General features: G+C 35.8%; 1 protein-coding gene and 1 long non-coding RNA gene across 7 annotated transcripts in view; one reads left to right on the top strand and one right to left on the bottom strand.

Moving 5' to 3' along the window:
- LOC145282916 (uncharacterized) overlaps nucleotides 1-18,460 on the top strand; it is a 32,195-nt gene extending 13,735 nt beyond the window's left edge. The window contains exon 2 of the long non-coding RNA XR_013868613.1: nucleotides 17,921-18,460. This is a non-coding gene — a long non-coding RNA (uncharacterized LOC145282916). The remainder of the gene's footprint in view (nucleotides 1-17,920) is intronic.
- Nucleotides 1-24,279, bottom strand: part of LOC145283070 (uncharacterized) — a 202,454-nt gene that overhangs the window by 97,082 nt on the left and 81,093 nt on the right. The window lies entirely within an intron of this gene.

The following is a 24,279-nucleotide window of genomic DNA, read 5'->3' as shown; positions in this document are numbered from 1 at the left end:
AGGCCTAAAAGCTATTCGGGATAAGAGTTAATGAGTGTAAGGTGGTCCATGAGACAACAGCGTAGTGATTAGTAGTGGTGGAAATTAAGTAGAACTTGATTATTTAAAGAAATGGCTCAAGAACTTGTTTACATTGGACTTGATCTTGTAGTCAGCTTGAAAGGGGTCTGTGGTAAAGACTTTCATAGGCGGGCGGTTCTAGGAAAGAAACTTTGTTCATGTAATTTGCATTTAGATTTAAGCAAAGACAGAGTGGAAGAAATTGTGGTCAGATGGAGTGCTCAATATCTAATTGGATAGACTTATACTAATAATATATAATCAAATGTATTTCACTTCAACACTTTACTGCAATTTCATGATGTCATCAAACTTTAAAAGTGTCTGAAATTAACATCAGTTGATTAATAGATTGATCAGAAACATTTCTGATTCTCAGCAATGCAGTAAAAATGCAAAGGTGTTAAAATACATTTTATCATTATATCCAATCGGCCATGCATGGAGTATTGTTGCTCCATCTTGGCTGGTGAATCTACAACTAGTCTCTCACTCTTGGAAGTCAAAAAAAAGTCTTCAACCTGGTAAGTCCAGCACTATCAACCATGCTCTAACCTCCGTCTCATCACTGCAATGTTGCATCCCTGTGCCTGTTTTGCAAGTATTTTAATGGGATGTACTCTGATGAACTCATTGCACTTATGCCCCCTTTGACATAAATACCCCTGACAAATCTGTTTAGCAACAAAGTCCCACTACTTCACTGTAGAGATTTCAAAATGCTTTGGAACTCCCTGCCTGTTACTTGCCTTTCTGACTGTACTAACATGCAAAAGATTAAATGTAACGTAAACCAACATCTCGCTCATCTCCTGACATAGTGCTCTTGTTAATTCTGTATATAGGGATATTATTTTCGGTTTCCCTTTTGATAAATAGTGTTCTCGTAATATGTTCAATGCTTTCCTCCCATCGTCCAATGCGTCTCTTATAATCAGAGACAGACTTCTATCGTCTAAACATTGAATCAGTTCTGCAAAAACAGTCGCGTTTTTTTCGAGAAATTCGGGGTTGTTTGGATTCTCTGTTGTAGATTGTATGACATAGTGCTCTGTAAACATGATCCCAAATAGTAGCCCCTTATGTCTAAGTGACAATATACCTTGTTTTAGGTGAACAAGAGTAAATAAAAAATGTAAGTGCATATAAAACATTGATATAATACCAAAATATGTGTGCTGCAACATCGCAATCAAACGGTTGATTTAAGTGCAAAACTAATCACAGATTTCCAATTAGAACCTGTCAGAATTTCTTGCGACATTTTTGAAAACACTTTTTATCAGAAGTTCATAAAAAACAATACAAATGGTTAGTCATTTTTAGCATTCCTTTCTCAGTCGACCAAACAACATACTTGTCTTTTCACAATCAGTAAGCTAAATAAAATTAAACATAAAAAAATAAGTCAAGATTGGTTTTTCTTTCTAACATTTTTTGAGAAACATACATGTCTCTAAGTGGTTTAGTTGTCTTCCAGCATTCAACAAAATACATGCAAAACATACTTCATAAAAATATAAATAAAGGCCTACATCTTTTGGTTTCGAAATGATAACTAATGATATTGATATGTCCTAAGGTTGCCTATTATACGGACGAGGATAAAGTATTCCGTGAAAGGAATAAATAAATATACACTGTGGTTTGAACACTGAAAAAGAAGTTTATTTACGTATTTACATAGAAACGAAGCGTGTTAACGTTCAGGGAAAAAGTCTGTTTTTCAAGCGTCCGGAGAAATCCGGTGACTCGGTTTCTTATGTAGAAAGTTCTGGGTTGGTTACCTATCTCCACATAGCAGATATACATGCTCTGCAAGTGAAAACTCCCTTTTATTGAGCTTAATATTTGTTACAATTCGAAATATTTACAGAATACATACCAGAATAGTATATATTTTCTTATAATCATAAGGATTTCAAATTTAATTGAGTTTTTGGACCTTATTATAATCAACACGCTCCTCGGATTGCAGTTTCTTCCGTTCAGATCTTAATACGATTTCATTAATTATTTGATATGCTTATTTGTTACTGACATTTTAGATTTCAATATAATCCATTTAACCTTCAGATTCCACATTCTTGCTTTTGGACTTTGCAAAATACATCTTCATTAATTATTTGATTTTTTTTACTTTCACTTATTCTATTCAAAATGCCTTTTAGTGTCACGTGACTGTTACGCTTGAACAGTGTTCATTACAGTTCAAACCTCTGGCATCCCCATGCTTCCCAGCACCATCGAAAAAGAACAAACAATGTCCAGTTCACCTGGATGCGTTTTTCTTTCTGCACCACTACACGCTTGCCATAGACAACCATTTCTCATCTTCGACTTTACACGTCCATCTTTTTCAACTGCACTTTTTCTTCTCCTGACCACGTGGTGTCTTTTTCTTGTCGCGCTAGCTCGCACACACTTCTTAATCTGCACATGTGCTTTTTTTTCGCTGCTAATATCCTCGCAAACCAGCTATCTTACAACTCCTACTGATATTTTCCCATGTGCTCATACACATTATAGTTTTTGCTTAATATTTTTTTTGTTATATATTTTTTAATTTATGCACAAGGTTGAAACTATGTCGATTTCAGTTAAATGCAACATCGGTGCCTATGTAGATTGATTTTTTAAACCAACGCATTTCAGGTGAAAACATTACGTACTTACGTATCATCTCAAAAGTTGTATAAATTCGAAAAATTATGAAAAATGTTCTAATAGAAAAATAATTACGAGTAAAAATAGAATTTATCATTTTATCGAGTTTTATCGTATGTTTTAATGTAGAAAAGTGCGGTCAATTCAGTATGACAAACTGACTTATCTCCCTTTACTTAAATCGACTTAAGGATCCGCCATTTTTAAATCGGCGATGATTTTTTTCTTGTTATTAAAAATACATCTAACACATCTGATTCTTTTTTTTTTTTTTTTTTTAATTCATACTAATTTCGACATGACACTTTAGTACATAATTTTACCTGGAATGCGTTGGTTTAAGGGATCAATCTACACAAACACCAAAACGTCTGGGCATAAGATTTTCATAAAATAACTTTATAATTAAAGAGTTCATTACGCTTCAAAAATAATTATCCGAATTAACACGAAAAATACTTTGGAGAGAAGACTGACGAAAGGATGAGAATAAAGCATAAAAGTTCAGTCATTGTAAAAAAATAAATAAATAAATTTGAAAACACAACTAAAAAAGAAAAAACAGCAAAACACGACTGCTTTTTCGGTGCAAGGCTACATACTTTAAAACTATAAATAAACTCTTGGCTGTTTGAACGACTATATGTAGGCGGCTATGTAAGTTACAGTGAAGGCGAGAAGTGGAGAACTTCAATTTAGAAGAGACAGAATTAGACCGTGTTAGAGTATTAAAAACATTCAGAAAATTTTAGAAAAGTTAAAAACAACAAAAAAGTTATATGGGAGAAGAATTTTTTTTTTTTCTCCCCACTCGTCAGCATGAACTTGTGGAAGGTTTTAAATCACTAGTATTGCTCTTGTAGATTAGCAAAAAAAAAAAAAAAAAAAATATCCAGTAACATGACATACATATGTGTACGTGATGCAACTTTATTTATACAACCTTATAGAACGCAAGATAAACTAACGATTATTTGGATTCTTTGGGCTAGCGTTCTCATCTTGAGCATTATTTTTACATGTAACCTTCAACCTTCTTCAAGTATATTATATCGAACTTTGAAATCTTTCTGTTGAACTCGGGAATCTGCATGGAATGAAATACTTAGTAAAATTTAGTTGTAAAGTTACACTCTTCTGGAGGTTGAAGCTTAACTCCTCAGTGTGGGCACAAATCAAAATACAATTAGAACTACTACCCAGTTATGGCTGACAGAACAAGAACATACTACCCCATAGGTTAAATAAAAGGGTTTAATTTGAAATTCTTTGTAGATTCCAAAGTTTCACAAAACACACCCAAAGAAGGTCTGAAGTTACATCAACCGAAACGTTAAAATGACACTTCAAATGAGAACAGTAGTTCAAAGAATCCAAGTTATACAAATAATCATCATGTCAAAAATTCAAAAACGTAATTTTATTATAAGTAAAATCCAAGACAAAATATTCAACGCTAAACTTACAGTTAATTTAACGTCAATTTTACATGCTGGTGTGCAGCTTTTAGAAATGAACTCCCAAAGTAACCTATCTCTAGCCAAGTCTTTATTTGTCCCTCTTTCTCTCATCCATTATTAGCACTTCTTTCTATGTTTTCCTTGGCCTTCTTGACTGTTCTACATCTACTAACCCAAGAAATTTCATCCATTCTTTTAACGTGACCATACCATCAAAGTATTCTGTTCTGCACACATCTCTGTACTGTCCAGATTTAATTTTTCTCTGTGGTCATCAAAATCTGCATTACACATTCCTCTCCATGCAACGTATGTCCTCAATCCTCACTGGCCAGGTTTCCCTTCCCTATCATCACACTGCATACACATTCCTGATACTTTATTTGGTCAACACTGGTAACGCTCTGCTAGTTAGTAATGGCAGAAGTTCCCAAACTTACTCCATCCACACATAACTCATAACAGGTACACTGTCTTGTGCTCTAATCATATCACGAAGGTAACAAAAACTAAAAAAACGTCTCAATAACTTTGCAATCCAGATATATTTTGAACTTTTACAGAATTTACCTGTTTTGACATATTGCCATTTCCATTAATTTTAAGTTAATTATCCTCTAAATAATTTTTGGGAAGAATTTAAGGTAATTTATAAAACTTGTAGCTATAAAAGAACGCAAGAAAAAATGATTAGGCAGTAATAGTAGTTTTGTTTTCGTTAAATATTAATTTATATTATTAATACATATTTAAATGAGGAATCATTTAGAGATAAAATCCGAGTTTTATTATCAGATAAACATGACATCAGTTCAAATTTGGTGGCCATTTTGTTTTGCTTCAGGTCCTTTCACATAACAATTAACACATTTCAAGTATGCTTTTCTCAATTTTAGATGCATAATACTAACTAGATTTTTAATGGAAATGATTCCGGATTTAGTAATATACAATGAAAACAAAACTATTTTTAATACATATACAGAAATTTTCATATTTTTCCATGGCAGCGATCTTTATACATTACCAAATTTAAAATCTGTTTTGTTGATAATTTAATCTATACCTGAAAAAAAAAAAAAAATGAAAAATGAAATGACTAATAGGTAAACGTTGTTTGAATATATGACTCTTTGTTATGACAGAGACCCATGTGAACATTACTGGTTTCATTAGGTCTACAAAATCAGAACATTATTATTTAGATTCTTTTGTTCTTCAGTGTTATTTGCATAACGTTTCGACCGATATAACCTCCAATCTTCTTCAAATTTATCTTGTTGAACTCTAGAATCTTTCTGCCGAATTAAAAAATCTGCAAGGAATTTCAAATGGAACCCTTTATGGGGGGGGTAGCATGTTCTTATTCCGTCAGTCATGACTGGGTAGAAGTCCCAAGTAATTTGCAGTTATATCTTTGAGTCGCCCACACTGAGGATTGAACCTTCAATCTCTAAGAATGTAACTTTTTAGAACTGAATTTTACCAAATACACTATACACTATGCCAAGAGTCAAAATAATACAAATAATTAATCCGCATCTCAAAAATTCAGAATCATAAGCTGAACTTTAATACTTGACGTTTTTATCGTAACACTAATTCAAAGCAAAAATTATTGAGGCTTTAAACTTAGTTTCGAATTTCCTAGGTATATTAAAGTAGTCAACAGTTCTAATCAATAATTAAAAGATTTTTCGTCACCATTGTAATTTTACTCGCTGGAAGTATTTTTGTTTTCATTTCCAGAAGAGTTATACTAGCAGAAAGAGAAGACAATCGAAAATGAGTATTACAATTGTTAATTTTATTTAAAGAAATGTATTTTTTAAATTTATATAAAAACGTTTTCCATCCATTTCAAAATAACTGAATGTAATATGTTATTTGTGCATTATAAAAATATATTTTGAAAATTATTCTGTAATATTTTTGCTAAAGTTTTAATTTTAATACAATTATAGGTTTCGTTTTTTAATGTTTGTTTCTTGTGATAGTTCATTACTTTATTGAACTTGTTTTGAATTATAAGAAAAGTTTGATAAGAAACCAAGCATTAATTTTGAATTATTCCGACAAATTGAAGTGTACTTGTGCCGATTGTAATAACTGGACTGAGATCATTTCGTGACCCTTCCACTAAAAGTAACTTAAAAAGAAATCCGTCGACTAGCAAGTCATTTCTGGCTTGAATTAAAGTTTTAAAACATCAGGTAATAAGGTTTATTTGCATCTCTAAAAATAAAAGATATTAATATTCACACGCGTCCCTGTTATATGAAAGAACAACATAGTATGTGTTAAAGAAACCAATATATATTATATATTAGTGACATCAGCTTGCCTTGGGAATATCTAAGTTGGTAAAAGTTGGCAGTGCAAATAGTTAAGACATGCGGATAAATGTCCCTGTGTGCTGCTTAAATAGAGATGAAGTACGTCGGGGTGGGGAGGGCCATGTTCCATTTTATTGTGTGTGTGTGTGTGTGTATATATATATATATATATATATATATATATATATATATATATATATATATATATATATATATATATATATGTATGTATATATATCACCCAAAGTGGCCAGCAAATGTAGCTCAGACATGCAACAATTAAGCAACATAGTTGTGCTTTCCTTCCTTCTCTCTCTCTCCGGCTAGCTATACATGGCGCGCACTGTGAGTGGAGAGAGAGTTAAGGAGACAAAGACAGCATAGGGCGGCGGCGGTGGCGTTAGATAAGAATTAGCAACATTATCTGCAACTGCTATTAAAGTGTGTGTGTGTGTGTGTGTGTGTGTGTGTGTGTGTGTGTGTGTGTAACTGTAGCAGATATCAGAAACATGACCAATTCAGGCCAGCAACGCAAATGCGAGATACTTTTCTTTAATATACGCTGCTTGCGTATATTTGGTACATGCGTATAAATATAACAGGCATACACATGTGTTCCTATGTTACCGTTTCATAAATACTTATGATACATTATAGATATATCTTGTTCCAGCGCTCAATACATGAATAGAGCTTAGTAGTAGTAGAAAATGTACTTATGGAAAATAGGCTACAAAGAAACATTGAATTCGCTCTATTGCTAGAATATGAAAATAAATAAAAAAAATACTTCTCCGAATTAGAACAGAGTCGAAGCAAAACAGACGTTGCGCATAAAAAGGACCCGATATCATTGCAGATAGAGTTTCATTATACAGGGGGTTTATATTAAGACTTTACTGCAGTTTCACAGTAGATCCGATCGTCAGAATAGAATTATATGTCCCATATGTTTGAATACATTTGAATGTAAGATGATTTTAAATATATATAATATATATAATGAAACGATACGTTACTGTGAAACTGCAGCAAAGCGTTAAAAAAAAACTGATGAGGAAATAAAAATTGATGGAATTACAATATTTATTAATCTATCAAAAATTCAAACAAGGAATTATAAATAATAAAGAATGATCCTTAACTCGTGGACTTTCAAAGATAAACGCTTTTCGTCCGACGATAAATATCAGTATAAAAAAAAGTACCATTGATTAGCATAAATTTGAGGATATAAAAAAAACAACTTTTGTGATTTAAGAGATATTTTCAATAAAAGTAAAAGATCAACTAATCAATGAAATTTTACTCCGAAATTATAAACACACACACACACACACACACACACACACACACACACACAGATTTATAGGGGGTATCATAAGTGAAAACTTGTGAAGCAAAATGTTCACATTACATTGGTACAATCAGGGGAAACAAGGAACAAGGAAGGAATTTCAAAAGCAAGAGACCTGAAGAAACTATAGAAGATTTGCTGCTTGTTGAATTTGTCAGGGGTATTTATGTTGAGAGTATACAAGTGTAGTGTTTGAGGCATATTCCGTTAAAATACTTGTAAAACAGACATGGAGATGCAGCGGTGATGGGGCAGGGACTGGAGCTTTACAGACAGGGTGGGGTCAATTGAATAGTACAATACTCCATACATGAACAAGATGGTAGAAGTATAGAATAGCTGAGCATGTGTCTTATTCGGATTACTCCGAATACTGTTTTCATCTTGAGTACATTTCACACAAGATATCGGCCAAGGTAACCTCTGACCTTCTTATCGGCCAAGGTAACCTCTGACCTTCTTCACATGTTGGTGAATTCATAAATCTGCATGGAATTTTAAATGGAACTATTTAATCCACGGGGTAGCATACTCTCATTCCGTCAGCCATAACCAGATAGAGATCTTAAACAATTTGCAATTGGATTCTTAGTATCACCCACACTGAGGATTGCACTTTCAACCTCCAGAAGTTCAACTTAAAACTGAATTCAACCAAGTACTTTATCCATGACGCAATAAATTCTTGCAGACAATTCTGGTAAGAGTTTTCAGGGTTTTTTTTTTTTTTTTTTTTTTTTTTAGAGACTTCTGAACATCTCTGTAAAATAAATGAAATTCAACATGCTTCTAAGTACACCATGGCACTACAATCTTGTATCATAAATTTAGAATCTAAATCAATAAAAATTGACGTTTCTATTATAGAAATGACTATATCAACAGTAGTGTTGGGACGATTATCAAAATCGAAAATTTTTGTTTATCTTCCAAGGATAAAATGTTTTTAATTGGTTTCATTTTCTTTTTATTTAAAACAATTTTTCATTGCTAGCACTAATGCTAAATATATTTTTTTTTAATTTGCAGTAAAACAAAAATCTATAGATACTCCCCCACATGTTTACATTTGTGAAAATGCACATATTACGTGGGATTTTAAGGTAATTCGAATAAACCCTCTATAGTAAAATATATAGAGATTTTAAAAATAACCGAAATTGGTAATTGTATCAGAATCAGGAATTTAGAACAGAATTGGGAAAACGGAATCGTCTCATCCATAATCAATAGAATATTCAAATAAGTTTTAATTAAGGTTAAATTTTTCACAGACTTTAAAGACAATATTGAAATTTTCAATTCTATATGGGGTGCCTAAAGGCAATTAGGTCCTTAAAATAACTGCAGTACATAAAAGTGTAAACGATCTATTTTTTTATTACATTTTTTTGGATATATAAAACAAAAGTAAAAATAAAATTAAAGAATATCTCAATAAAGAATATATATATATATATATATATATATATATATATATATATATACATGCATGCATGCACAAAAAATAAGGTTCAAACATTTATTTTTTTATTTGTACTCGATTTCAAATAATTTTGTTTCAATTCATTAAAGTCATTTACGGTTTTTACTATCTAAGAAATGCACCGTCGACAAATATTTTTTTAAAAGAAAACACCACCACGTTAACAGTTCCTTTTCATTACTCGGTGTCATATTGCAAATGTTATTTAAAAAATTTTCTTTTACGGCAAAAATTAAGGTATAACAATATTTGAACTTATTTGCGACCAACAATGTATTTCTACATGGGCAATGCTACTGGAAAAACCTAATTCTGTAGAAGATAAAACATATTTAAAGAAATAAAATTATATTTCACCAAGTTATCTATCTATATAACGTTCTGCTTGTTCTTCTTTAATTCATGTTGCCTGCGAATGTTAGGCAGGGAAGTTTGAAAAATGTGGCTTTCAGGCAGAGTGTTGTCATGGCAATCAGTGGTCGAGAAGGATTTTTTTCGTCGTTAAAAGGAAAGAAGCTTCGTTTTGGTAGCATTAAATGTTACCATACATTAACGGCTTTAAACATTGTACGATGATGTAATTATGATGTCTCAGATAATAGCTCTGGAGATACACAAGCAGTCTCTCAGGAATCATCATTAGGGCTATGACAAGAGAATATTCTTATCATTGTTTTGACTCTCGAGCATATATCCGACACAGATACAGTTAATCAATCGAGAACCAGATCACTCTATGTAAAAACGTATAAGATACTAACTGATATATACTCGAGAGTCAAAATAATGGAAAGAATATGCTGTTGTCATAAGCCTAATCATCATCCATTCAAGGTCTTGTACGAGTTGTGAAGAATATTTTGATCAAGAGAAGTTGAAAAATAAAGCAATCATTTTTTTTTCTCATTCTGGAGCAACCTATGTTGCTCAGATTGATAGCAGACAATTGTTGACACTCTTAATTTCTATCACAGGACTAGTGTAGAATACAGATAAATTATTAAGAACTCTTATTAAGTGCAATATATATCAAAACGCTGTATAAAGCAATCAGCATCAATGCAAAAGTATTTTGACCTTCAACCTCATTGAGGCCACCAACATCCACCACCATCTTCACTGGGCAGGCGATGTCCACATTCAAGTACCTCAAAAAAATACTCTATGGCAAGGATCAGATAAAGAGAAGACATAAAAATGGGCTATAAAGACCGGATGAAGAGCAGCCTGGCCTTAACTAACAGAGATTCGTCCTCATGCAACAAAATGCCAGGGAAATGCAGAACACTATTCATAAACATGAATGATGCTAAAACTGTATACGTAGACATGAGTGAGAGCTGCCACCAATGACGTAAGCAACCAGCAACCTTTCTATCGTGTAAACTTAGAATAGAAAAGCTTGGTTTCTGATTTTTTAAGATGAGGATTGATTATTCATATTATTTTAATTCTTCGGACTACTGTTCTCCTCTTAAGTGTTATTTTCGCAATGTTTCAGTCGATTTAACTTATGACCATCTTTAGGAGTATCTTGTTGAACTCTGGGAATCTTTCTGTTAAACTTGATGAATCTGTACAGAATTTTAAAAGAAACTCTTTATTCAATCTGCATAGGTACCATGCTTTTGTTCCGTCAACCCTGATTGGATAGCAATCCTACGTAAGTTGCAATCGTACTTTGAGTGTCACCAGCACTGAATGAGAGCATTCTACCACTGTGGATTAAATAAAGTGCTTGAAATTCTGTGCTGATTCTAGAGTTTGACAAGATTCACCTGAAGGTCTGAGGTTATATAGACTGAAACATAACATTTGGTGGTAAAAGATTACACGGCCAAAATGCTGGCTGAGTAATCAAGGTTCCCAGATAACAAGAGGTGATAAAATTATATTCATGAATATGCCAAGACAAATATGGATATTATTGGTGAGAAGTGGATTCGAAATGACAATATTAGCAATAGATAAATAGGATAAAGAGCGATGCTTGGAAATGTCACTATAAGAAATTCTTCATGTGAAATTGCAGAAACAGTATCCAGTTTAGTTATAAGAACTGAGAAAGTACTGTCACAAGGAAGCTGTAAATACGATGAAGGGTTAAGCTGGAGAACCTTCAGATGTTGTTGCAGAAACAGAGGCTGTGCGTGTCAATGTCTGTTCATTCTCTGTGAGACAAAATCTTAGTCAGGTTAGGACAATTTTGTTTATGATCTGATTTGACAAATCTAAGCATTGTGAAATCAGATCATAAACAAAGTTATCCTAACCTGACTGAAATCTTAGTAAAATGATGAATAGTAACAAGAGTAAAGGAGGGGCAGCTCTAGATAGAGGTAATAGGTTTAAATTGACGGATTAGGTTCTGAATGTGACGGAGGATAATTAAACAACAAATAATTCACATAAGAATAAATGAAATGCACTCTTATTGCTTGGATTCTTTAAACTACTGTTCTCATTTCGAGTGTTATTCTCACAACTTTAGGTAGATGTAACCTAAGACTTCTTCAGGTGTATCTCGTCAAACTGTAATCTGCATGAAATTTCTAATGGAACACTCCCGTAGAAAATATTTCACAATTGTTGCCCACACTAAGGATTGAACCTTCAACTTCCAGAAGAGTAACTTTACTGAGTAATCTCCACTGAAGAGTCTCCTAGCCAGTGAGGTGGGTTTTAACCAAAAGTTGTACAGCCGCTATTATTGTATATATAAATAGCTAGAAAGAGCACAAATAAAAGATATTCTCTTTGTATCTGTTGTCGAAGTCCGTTATTTCACATGTTTATATTCTTCTTTATACATATTTAACAGTTCTTGATTTTTTTCAATCAATATTGGTAGCAGAGTAAAACAAAGCTATCACTTTGAAATTCATTTCACCACCCGTATTGGTTGAAGACAAATACAGCCAGTGGAAGAAAGATATACAAATATGGGAGACGCCCCAATAGTGTTTCTTTCTTTGAAAGAAAACCCAGAAAAGCTGTTTTTAAGTTGGATATTGTAACTAAACTCTGAGAATAGAATGACAAGGTTATATGAAAAACTGGTCGCATCACTTTGAGAAGACATAAACCAGTCGTCATTTTTGGCTTACGAGACTTTCGAAGGATACCGGTGATAGCCTCACACATCAGTGGAAGATTTTCTTATCAATTTCGGCCGACATGTCACCAAGTTGAAAGATTTCAACATCAGCATTCCCAAACCTGTACTTGCATTCAGGGCGTTAAAAAGTGCTGTCCTTAACTCCAGAAAATGAATGGCTAGTCTAGGATAGAGTCAGCAGCAAACACTATTTTCAATGTCAGAGCAGCAAAAAAGATTATGCACAGAGAGCCTTCTGATGCGTCATCTATGAACTCAATACCTGTCGTGATAAAGGAGGAAGATGTTCTTACCTATGCCGAGAAGGAAAACAAATCTAGTGAGATTTATCATGGTTGCCTTTCACACTGACTTGATTCGCATTTTAACAGATGGCAAGAAAAGATGTAACAAAACATGCTCCACTGACAAAACAAAAAGAAATTTGCTAGGACTTAAAGGCAATACTACTGTATGTTACATATGTGGCTGCAAGCTCCTTAATCTTATGACTGTCCTTATGTTGGTGATGTCAGGGATCAACACAAGGATGGCAAACACAAGAGTTATCTTTCCCAGGCCAATATTGTTCTTATGAGTCAGCAAAAATGTGATACAAACAGGAATACTCTTTTAGGTGAGACACTCGGTTTGGCTGTCCTAGATAGTAGTGCATCTGGTACTGTTTGTGATAAACAATGGTATGAAGGTTTCCTCAAGACATTAACTGATGCGCAGAAAAGAAAAGTAATTATGAGACAAAGTGAGAATTTTTAAATTTGACGACAGAAACAAGCTGAACTATGTACACTACCACGTGTTATTTCTGCGATAGAAGTCAGTCTCGTTACTGATGTTATGGACTCTGACATTCCATTTCTTTTAAGTAAAGACGCTACGAAAAGAGCCAGGACTTGTCTCAATTTTGAGCATGACGATATGACCATGTTTCAAAGGAAAATTCCATTGTTATGCACGTCATCTGATCATTTCCACGTCCCTATTACAAAACCCCTGCCAGATAGAGGTAAGCTCAAACGCATACTTTTTACTAAAGAAATCTCTAAAAGCAAGTCAGAAAAAGTTTAAATTGACACCAAATTACATAGACCAATCATCCTAGTAGTAAAAAGTTTTGTGATTTAGTTAAAAATGCAAAAATATGAGATCCCGAATTTAAAAAATTTTACGAACACCTTCAAATTCCTATGAAGTATGTATCTGATATAAAACGAATGAACGTAGACTTATAGTTGGATTCACATTATCCTATCTTAATAAAACTGTTGCGATGAATATTAAAGAAATCAATGGTAACAAAGTACTGCACCTGATTGATCATGCAACTAGATATAGTGTCAGCATCAGGATCTCTAGTAAAGAGTTCTGGCATTATCCGTGCCATATATAAGCATTGAATAGTGTATTTTGGTACCCCAGGATCTATATTAACTGATAATGGTGGAGAATTTGACAACTAATCATTTCAGAACATGGCACAGAATTTGAAATTTTACTGTGCGGATTACTGCTGCTGAAAGTCTATAGAGTAATGGACTAAATGAACACCAAAATGGGATACTAGAAGAAATGGTAATAAAGACCCTAGTGGACACAAACTATAGTTTTGAAACAGCATTAGCATGAGCCATAAGTGCGAATAAATATATAATGCTTACGGATTCAGTCCTAATCAACTTGGTTTCAGTAGGAATCCAAAGCTGTCCTGTTTTGAAGGACAGATTTCCTACATTAGAAGATGTTTCTACTAGCAAGATTGTTGTTAGTAACCTCAATGCCATGGATGCAGCTAAAAAATAATTCATAATGTGTGAGTCTTTGGGAAAATTAAGATATGTACTTTGTCATCAAGTTAGGATTGGTATGACACAATCATATAAAAATGGTGATGCATTTTACAAGAGAAATCTCTGTCAATAGATGATTTGGTCCAGGAATTGTCCTAGGTTGGTAGCACAAGCAGGTACTGGTCAAACATGGAGGCACATATGTAAGAGTGCACTCCTGTCGTTAAGTGTCTCATCCAGAAGATTATCAAAGTTCCTCTGCAAATGAGTCACAAAATTAGCCTGAAAGATCTTCAAACATATCAATGCCTGAGGAGAACGATATTGATGAAGAATCAGGAGCATTGCACAACATCAAATTGCGCATGAGAAACCTGTACTAACAAAATAAAATCCTATTGTAAAAACAACTGCTTCTCTAACAAGGATAATCTATTAAATACAAACTAATGATGAGGATTCAGAATGTTGAACATTGAATGTTAAAAGTAGGTCAAGCAAAGTTGCAGGTAAAAACAAACATTTAATGAATGTGGCTATGGAACAAGCTGAACAATTTTGACTGGGCTTTGATCATAGTGTATTGAAATGGAAAGAAAATGAAGTGAAATAAATGAGGATGAAGCCTCCTCTTCTAATCATGACATCGAAATAGCAAGAAATAAACTCCAAAGCCGAATTGAAAATAAAGTTTACACCCAAGTGCCTGACTAAGGCCAACCCAAGATATCTACAAGATGGGTTTATACAAATAAAAACCTCAATGGCACACAAGTTTATAAAGCTAGGTAAGAGGCTTTCAGGAAAGGGATGTCAGTAATATAAGAAACAATTCTCCAACATGCTTTAAAGAAAGTCTATGTTAGGTTTGGCCATAATGGTATCTAACTATTGAGTTTGTAAGTCTATGGACATAAAAGCAGCATTTTTACAGAGTAAAGCATGAGACCGATTGGACTATTTGGATCCTCTTAAAGAAGCCAATATGGAAGCTCTCCAAGTGTGTATATGGCTTGACAGATGCATCAAGGTCCTTGTACCTGGCACTCAAGGAGGAGGAATTGTTGAAGTTAGGAGCAGCGGTTTCTAAATAGGATCAAGTTACATTTACATGGAACTTTGGAAACAAATTGCATGGTATTATATATTATATATAATATATTATATATTATATATTCTTTTTATTGAAATCTTTGGAGATGAGTAATTTGTGTACTTATTTTATTTGTGGACTGTTATCCTCATCTTCATAGTTGTTGGTTCACCACATTTTGGCTAACTATTCCTCCAGGCCTTCTTCAGGTGATTAACCACGGCAAGATAGGAATACAGAGTCTCGTAACTATATCCTCAGTAATTACTGCCTTCCATAGTTGTTGTCTAAGTACGGTACAATCACGTTGACACACCGTTTCTTGCCAGATCACTGAAGTTAAGCAACGTTGAGTCTGGCCAGTACCATATAGGTGACCATTTGGGAAGGCTAGGTGCTGCATGTACCTTCTGGGAAGGTTGGGTGTAAGGCCAGCACTCTCACCCCAAAAAAAGAACTCATTACAAAAGAAAAAAAACCAAAGTTGTGGATAGCCTATGACCCTCCAGAGGCTCAAGGTTATCGGGAGATGGGGAATAGTTGCTGTCTTACCATGTTTTGACCAACTAATCCTCTAGCCTTCTTTGGTTAGGATTGAAACCACTATCTTCAAACAATGCTCACCTGGAACTGTAGAGATTCAATGTCTATATCCACTGTGCCACAGGCCCAAGAGGGGCAATCAAGGTTGAATTTTTTGCTCTAAAATCCAAGTTTTCGTTTTTCTTTGGTCAGGTTCATACCAAATGGTATAATATTTTTATTTATTGGTGAATAATTTCTGTATTCATTTACTAGCCATACTCAGCCACATGTTGCTCAGTTTTTTAAAATGCCCCCCTTCCTCCCCAAAAGACAAAATTTAAGTTTTTTCTAAGAAGGAATTCATGTGATAAACTGTTTTTTTTTCATTGTATAAAATACCCTTAGAGAGAGAGTTGGAAAGTATATATATATATATATATATTCTTCCCAACTGTCTCTCTCTCATACATACATCTTCTGTAGTTTACATCCTGTATCTCTGCGAGTCTCGCTCAGTAAACAATGAAAGTCACCGGATTATACCAAGTGTATAGAAGTTAGTAACCAAAACGACCACGAAAGCAACCTACCCTAAATGATTCATAACTTTTACTGTTTTTTTTTTACGAAAACTGGCGGCCTATACTGAGCAAATGGACCTCATTACAAAAACGAACCAAAAAACTTATAACTAATAAATTAATAACTTTTACTGCTTTTGATTATTTACTTTTATTTTCTTACTGATTTTTTTTTATAAGGTAGTTTTATACCATAAGTCCACCTCCTAAAATTTCTTTTAATTGATGACTTTTATAAATTTCCTGATTACATAAATCATGATTACATTTTGCGAAGACAATTAATTTTGTACATATAAAGACGTGCACACGATAAACAAATCTACTTCTCTGAAGCTGACGTGTCTGTGTGTCCAACATCTACAGAGATTTTGCCATGTAGTAGTAATTTTAAATAGCGAAAAATCATGTAAAAACAAAGAACCAATGTATTTTTTTTGTATATTAAAAGTCTGGTGTATTTTGTCGGCATAATCCAAGAAAAAGACTGCAGCAATGTAGTCCAAGGGGAAAAATAGGTATCATTCTGATGCGATATTTGAATGGTAGGTTAGCGTTCGTTTATTGACGCAAATACTGTTAATCCCGAATATAAGAATGGTCAGAGCCCCGCCAATCACAATGGACGGTATCAGGCAGGGGAGACTTATTTGTGAATGGAAAAATGGAAAAATTATGTTATGTGTATGTATGTAAAAACCAGTTAATGGTAGTACAAGGACAATATCATAGAAAAAAAAATAGAATTTGACCCGATCTCAACTAGTAGTTGGGGAGCACTAAATATTGAGAGAAAACTAGGAACTTCTTCCTCTGTAGATGTGCCGATTATGATGGTGTTGCTCATCAGATGTAATGTCGCATTTTATTATCACAAATGAATGTGACAGAAATGGTGGTCATAAGCTACATAAGATAGTGACTGTCAGAGTAGATGTATTGAATTTGTATGTGGCATCTGTTGTTGATATTTTGGTCCAGAGAAAGTTCTGCAATCAAAATATTATATATGGAGATTTGCAGACTTATACTCATCTTCCTTCAAAAGTATTCCCATAAAAATAAGATATAATACCATTCGACAGATGAAAACAAAAACTTTGATTTATAAGAGCAAAAACTCCAACCTTGATCGTCCCTTCGGGGCCCGTGGTTGAATCTCAATAGTTCCTAGTGAGCATTGTCTGAAGATAGCAGTTTCAATCCTACCCAAAGCAGGCTAGAGGATTAGTTAGCCAAAACGTGGTGAGAACAACAACAACTATGGAAGGGAGTAATTACTGAGGATACAGTTAAGAGACTCAGCCTTCCTATTCCATTGTGGTTACTCACCTGAAGAAGGCAGGAGGATGAGTTGGCCAAAATATGATGAAACAACAGCAATGAAGTTTGTAAATAAATAAATTGCATGGTATTACCGTTACTCATGTTTATGATTTTTGCTTTGCAGGTTCAGAGATCTTTCAAAGCAGAGTTATGGACAGGATTCATCATTTGTTCAAGGTCAAATCTGAAGAATTTGCAGAGTTCAAGTATAGGATTAAGCATAAAGAAAAACAGGAATGATGTTAAATTATGGATGGAACAGCTATGACGAATATGCATTCCATTAAAAGCAGGCAGGAATTTGAAAGATGCAACATCTTCAACAGAAATTACTGAAACCAGGCAATTGATCGGTCAACTTATTTGGTTAGCCACCAAACCAGACCAGATCTTAGTTATGACATTAGTGAGTTAAGTTCAATGCTAAAACAGGAAAACATAGAACGCTTAAAACAAACTAATAGGATGATAAATAAAGGAAGAAAAAAAAAAGAAAAATCTTATAAAGATATTCCTAGCTTAGGGAGTTTTGAGGATCTAAAATTGTTGTATACAGTGAAAGGAGGGGAGACTCTCACAGCCAGTGAGGCGGTTTCCAAATAGAAGTTGTATAGCTGTCATTACTGTATATATAAATAGCTAGAAGGAGCTCAAATAAAATATATTCTCTTCGTAAGCTATTGTCCGAGTCGGTTATTTTATGTATTTATATTCTTCTTTATATACATATTTTATAGTCCTTAACTTTTCAATTAACATCTACAACTGAATTTGAACAAGTACTTTATCCACTATGCCACGGATGTTTGTGAGCAATTCTAATATGAACCCCATTTTATTTTCTAGTTGTACAATCTTAGTACTTATTATCATAGTTTATCACTATTTATTACTACATATTATTACTGTGTATATAATATTTGCGTTTAATAATACAAATAATCAATCCTTATGCTTAAAGTCACGTTAGAATTAACAGCATATTAAGTGATAACTGTTGTTAAATGATCTGTGCAGAGTTGCCTTTCATCTGTGTCTTAGAAGTGTTGTCCAAAGGATTTCATACAGGATGTCAAGAAGAGTTGTTTTATGCTAATGCCTTTAGTGCTTGTGTGTACAATAATGGAAGGTTTGTATGTAAAGTTGAAAGCTTTGAGGTATGCTATAGAAAATCTGATATTGAATATTATCAAAACCAAAGTGATGAGCACTAGTTATAATATTGGAGAGGCTTCAGAAAATGGAAAATTTCACTGCTTAATATGTGGAAATGGAGTTGGAAGCATCTCATTATTTTGTCGGACTTAAAATACAAGAAGTGAAATTAAGGGTAGGTTAAAAAGATGAGAATCAATTTGTCAGAATTGTAGGAAATTTTTTTTCTATCTTCATTCACCTCTTCCACTTGGAATGGAAGGGGCTACTATGTGGAGCACATTTCTGCTTGGAATGCAAGGGGCTACTATGTGGGGCACATTTCTGCTTGGAATGCAAGGGGCTACTATGTGGGGCACATTTCTGCTTGGAATGCAAGGGGCTACTACGTGGGGCACATTTCTGCTTGGAATGCAAGGGGCTACTACGTGGGGCACATTTCTGCTTGGAATGCAAGGGGCTACTACGTGGGGCACATTTCTGCTTGGAATGCAAGGGGCTACTACATGGGGCACATTTCTGCTTGGAATGCAAGGGGCTACTACGTGGGGCACATTTCTGCTTGGAATGCAAGGGGCTACTATGTGGAGCACATTTCTGCTTGGAATGCAAGGGGCTACTACGTGGGGCACATTTCTGCTTGGAATGCAAGGGGCTACTACGTGGGGCACATTTCTGCTTGGAATGCAAGGGGCTACTACGTGGGGCACATTTCTGCTTGGAATGCAAGGGGCTACTACATGGGGCACATTTCTGCTTGGAATGCAAGGGGCTACTACGTGGGGCACATTTCTGCTTGGAATGCAAGGGGCTACTATGTGGAGCACATTTCTGCTTGGAATGCAAGGGGCTACTACGTGGGGCACATTTCTGCTTGGAATGCAAGGGGCTACTACGTGGGGCACATTTCTGCTTGGAATGCAAGGGGCTACTACGTGGGGCACATTTCTGCTTGGAATGCAAGGGGCTACTACATGGGGCACATTTCTGCTTGGAATGCAAGGGGCTACTACGTGGGGCACATTTCTGCTTGGAATGCAAGGGGCTACTATGTGGAGCACATTTCCACTTGGAATGGAAGGGGCTACTATGTGGAGCACATTTCTGCTTGGAATGCAAGGGGCTACTATGTGGGGCACATTTCTGCTTGGAATGCAAGGGGCTACTACGTGGGGCACATTTCTGCTTGGAATGCAAGGGGCTACTACGTGGGGCACATTTCTGCTTGGAATGCAAGGGGCTACTACGTGGGGCACATTTCTGCTTGGAATGCAAGGGGCTACTACATGGGGCACATTTCTGCTTGGAATGCAAGGGGCTACTACGTGGGGCACATTTCTGCTTGGAATGCAAGGGGCTACTATGTGGAGCACATTTCTGCTTGGAATGCAAGGGGCTACTACGTGGGGCACATTTCTGCTTGGAATGCAAGGGGCTACTACGTGGGGCACATTTCTGCTTGGAATGCAAGGGGCTACTACGTGGGGCACATTTCTGCTTGGAATGCAAGGGGCTACTACATGGGGCACATTTCTGCTTGGAATGCAAGGGGCTACTACGTGGGGCACATTTCTGCTTGGAATGCAAGGGGCTACTATGTGGAGCACATTTCTGCTTGGAATGCAAGGGGCTACTATGTGGGGCACATTTCTGCTTGGAATGCAAGGGGCTACTACGTGGGGCACATTTCTGCTTGGAATGCAAGGGGCTACTACGTGGGGCACATTTCTGCTTGGAATGCAAGGGGCTACTACGTGGGGCACATTTCTGCTTGGAATGCAAGGGGCTACTACATGGGGCACATTTCTGCTTGGAATGCAAGGGGCTACTACGTGGGGCACATTTCTGCTTGGAATGCAAGGGGCTACTATGTGGAGCACATTTCTGCTTGGAATGCAAGGGGCTACTACGTGGGGCAAATTTCTGCTTGGAATGCAAGGGGCTACTATGTGGGGCACATTTCTGCTTGGAATGCAAGGGGCTACTACGTGGGGCACATTTCTGCTTGGAATGCAAGGGGCTACTATGTGGGGCACATTTCTGCTTGGAATGCAAGGGGCTACTACGTGGGGCACATTTCTGCTTGGAATGCAAGGGGCTACTACGTGGGGCAAATTTCTGCTTGGAATGCAAGGGGCTACTACGTGGGGCACATTTCTGCTTGGAATGCAAGGGGCTACTACGTGGGGCACATTTCTGCTTGGAATGCAAGGGGCTACTACGTGGGGCACATTTCTGCTTGGAATGCAAGGGGCTACTACGTGGGGCACATTTCTGCTTGGAATGCAAGGGGCTACTACGTGGGGCACATTTCTGCTTGGAATGCAAGGGGCTACTACGTGGGGCACATTTCTGCTTGGAATGCAAGGGGCTACTACGTGGGGCACATTTCTGCTTGGAATGCAAGGGGCTACTACATGGGGCATGTTTTCGCTTGGAATGCAAGGGGCTACTATGTGGGGCATGTTTTCGCTTGGAATGCAAGGGGCTACTATGTGGGGCATGTTTTCGCTTGGAATGCAAGGTGCTACTACGTAGGGCATGTTTTCGCTTGGAATGCAAGGGGCTACTACGTGGGGCACATTTCTGCTTGGAATATAAGGGGCTACTATTTGAAATAATTTCTAACAGGAAACTGTGATGAGATGAGATAAGCAAAGAGAGGTTTGTTCACATTACATTTAAACTTCTCCAGGTAAGTACAGTCAGGGAAGCCAGAACGGAGGGAATTCCAATGTAGTCAGAGAGAAATTATTAGAGTAGAAGGCTTTCAAGCATGTGGAGACCTCAATAGTGAAGTGGTGGGATTTTGCTGCTTGTTGGGTTAGTCGGGGGAGGGAGTATGTACATCGAGGGGACAAGTGCTATGAGTTTATTAGAGCATATTCTATTAAAGTACTTAGAAAAACAGGCACAGTGATGCAACATTTTAACGGTGAGAGAGAGGTATGACCGACAGTGCAGATTTGATACATTTTTTTGGACCGTGTCTTAGAATTAAAGACTAGTGCACCAGCCCAAATGTGGCAATGATACTCCATGAATGGGCGACTTGTGCTTTTATAAATATATAGGATCATTTCTGGTGTGAGTAATTTTCTAGAAGAGTAGAGGGAGCCCACCATTTTTGCAGCAACCTTGTTTAAATTCATGTTGTTTATGAATGAGTTTTCTAGAGAGGTTCTCAGGTAAGCTATTGTTTGTCATGGCAATCAATGGTTGAGAAGTGTTTTTTTTGTAATTGTTAAAGGAAAGAAGCTTAGTCTTAGTAGCATTAAATGTTACCATTCACTTACAGCCTAATCCTAATTCCACTACAGACTGAGGGTCATTTTCTAAGGTTTCTGCTGTTGCTTTGAATATGTGTGCATTCGGTTTTTTTTTCTTATATTTTATTGAACTTGGGAATCTGTATAGAATTTCGAACTGATCCCTTTGTCAGAGTTCAAGGTCCCTTTCATTAGTCTGTTATGCATAATTCATATTATTTGGACTATTCGGACTATTGTTCTTATCTTTTTCATATTTCGGTCAATGTAACTGCCAAATTTCGTCAAGTGTAACTTGTTGAACTCAAGAATCTTCCTGTCAAACTCAGGAATTTACATGAAATTCTGAATGGAAACCATTATTTAATACATAGAGGTAGCAAGCTCCATTCTTTCAGTCATGACTGGTTAGAATTGCTAAGTAATTCGTAATTGTATTTTTGAGTGTAACTCGCACTGAGGATTGAACCTAAAACCTTCAGAAGAATGTAACTTACAACTGAATTTTACCAACTACTTTAACCATGGGCTTTTCCAATGAGAATACTAGTCTGAATAATCCATATCACCAATGCTTATCTCAAAAATTCAAAAACATAATGCAATAAATTTGAAGTATTTTCCATTCTCCAGCACACATAAATTTTACATGACCATTTCTTTGGAATATATACATTCATTTTTCCCTATTTTCCATCATACTTTCTCATATTTTTTTTTCAGTCTAAGAAAAAGAAATGTCAAAAATACGAGAGCATAAAGTTCTGTTAATTGGACTCTTCAAACATTTTTCTTTGCTTTCCATACTCCAACCATTTTAAAGAATGCAAACACATATTTGCATATGTAGTTATAAGTAAAAAGGAAAACAAAACAAAAACATTTCCATTGCATTAAGTTACCGATCTTATCAAAGTAAATAGCTTTTGGAAAGGAAGGGGGATAGACTTGTTCCACTGTTCACCCAGTCAGCCAGCTTTCCACAAATCAAAACCGAGATTTTGTCAAGAACAATTATTAAGGAATGTGTGTGTAGGGGCGGGGAAGTAAGATGTGGGAATAAATAATATACTTAATAGTATTCAAGCAAATGTTAATTGAAAAGGAATGAAAAAATTAAATGAGGTTTGACTATTGGGTGCGATGGGGGGGAGGGTGCAACTGACAATAAAGCCTTATACACATTTACACAACATCAGAATATCCATTGGGTTGATAAAAAATGAGATCAGAATATTCCATGGTTAATTCTTGTAGTTACTCTTTACAAGAATTGACGGTGAAACATTTTGATTTGTGAAGAGACGATTCCAATATAATTCACAGTTCCAATTCTTTTAAAACCTCTAAACATTTAGTTATTAAATTTTTGGATTAACCATGTAATATATATATATTTGTACACATAACAAATACACTTGTGAGGTGAGGCATATATCTATTTTAACATTACTGGTAGTTTAAAATCAATAAAAATTTATCATTAATATGAGCCATGGAAAATTAACTTCCCAAAGGGAGTGCAACCTTGAAGTTGGTTGGGAAGCTTGTGTGCTTAATGACCCCAAGAGCTAAACCGGCGGGAGATTCATCTCCTGACAGGGCCATCCATGCCGGACAGGTCGATGGGTAGAGGCCAGACTAAGAGCACTCCACCTACCTTCTGGGGGAGGTTGGGCATGGAGCCAACACTCTCACCCCGGAAAAAAGAACTTGCTACAAAAGCATCTACAACAAAACCCCAAGAAACTTTGGTTCTGGGAGAGGAAGCTTCTGCACCTGCAGAAAGAATGACATGCTGTGGTCAAAGCCGAAAGGATACTTCAGTGCTGAAAACCTTCTTATCGACCAGGACAACCACAAAAATTTCAAAACCATGTATGAAGCAGGGGAGGCAGCACAAGTGTCAGCAGAGATGCGCCGATACAACATTGCCCTGCTAGGTAGGCTTTCATAAAACTCGTGCCTTCGAAGAATGCGAAGGATCCACTGGCCAACTACCATCAGTAATGCAGATCACTGGGAGAGAACTAACCAAGTACCAGCAGAAGAAGAGATC

The sequence above is a fragment of the Euprymna scolopes genome, chromosome 1 (genome assembly GCF_053919585.1).
Source record: "Euprymna scolopes isolate OS-2025 chromosome 1, ASM5391958v1, whole genome shotgun sequence".
Classification (NCBI taxonomy): domain Eukaryota; kingdom Metazoa; phylum Mollusca; class Cephalopoda; order Sepiida; family Sepiolidae; genus Euprymna; species Euprymna scolopes.
This window is presented reverse-complemented; position numbering and strand designations above follow the sequence as displayed.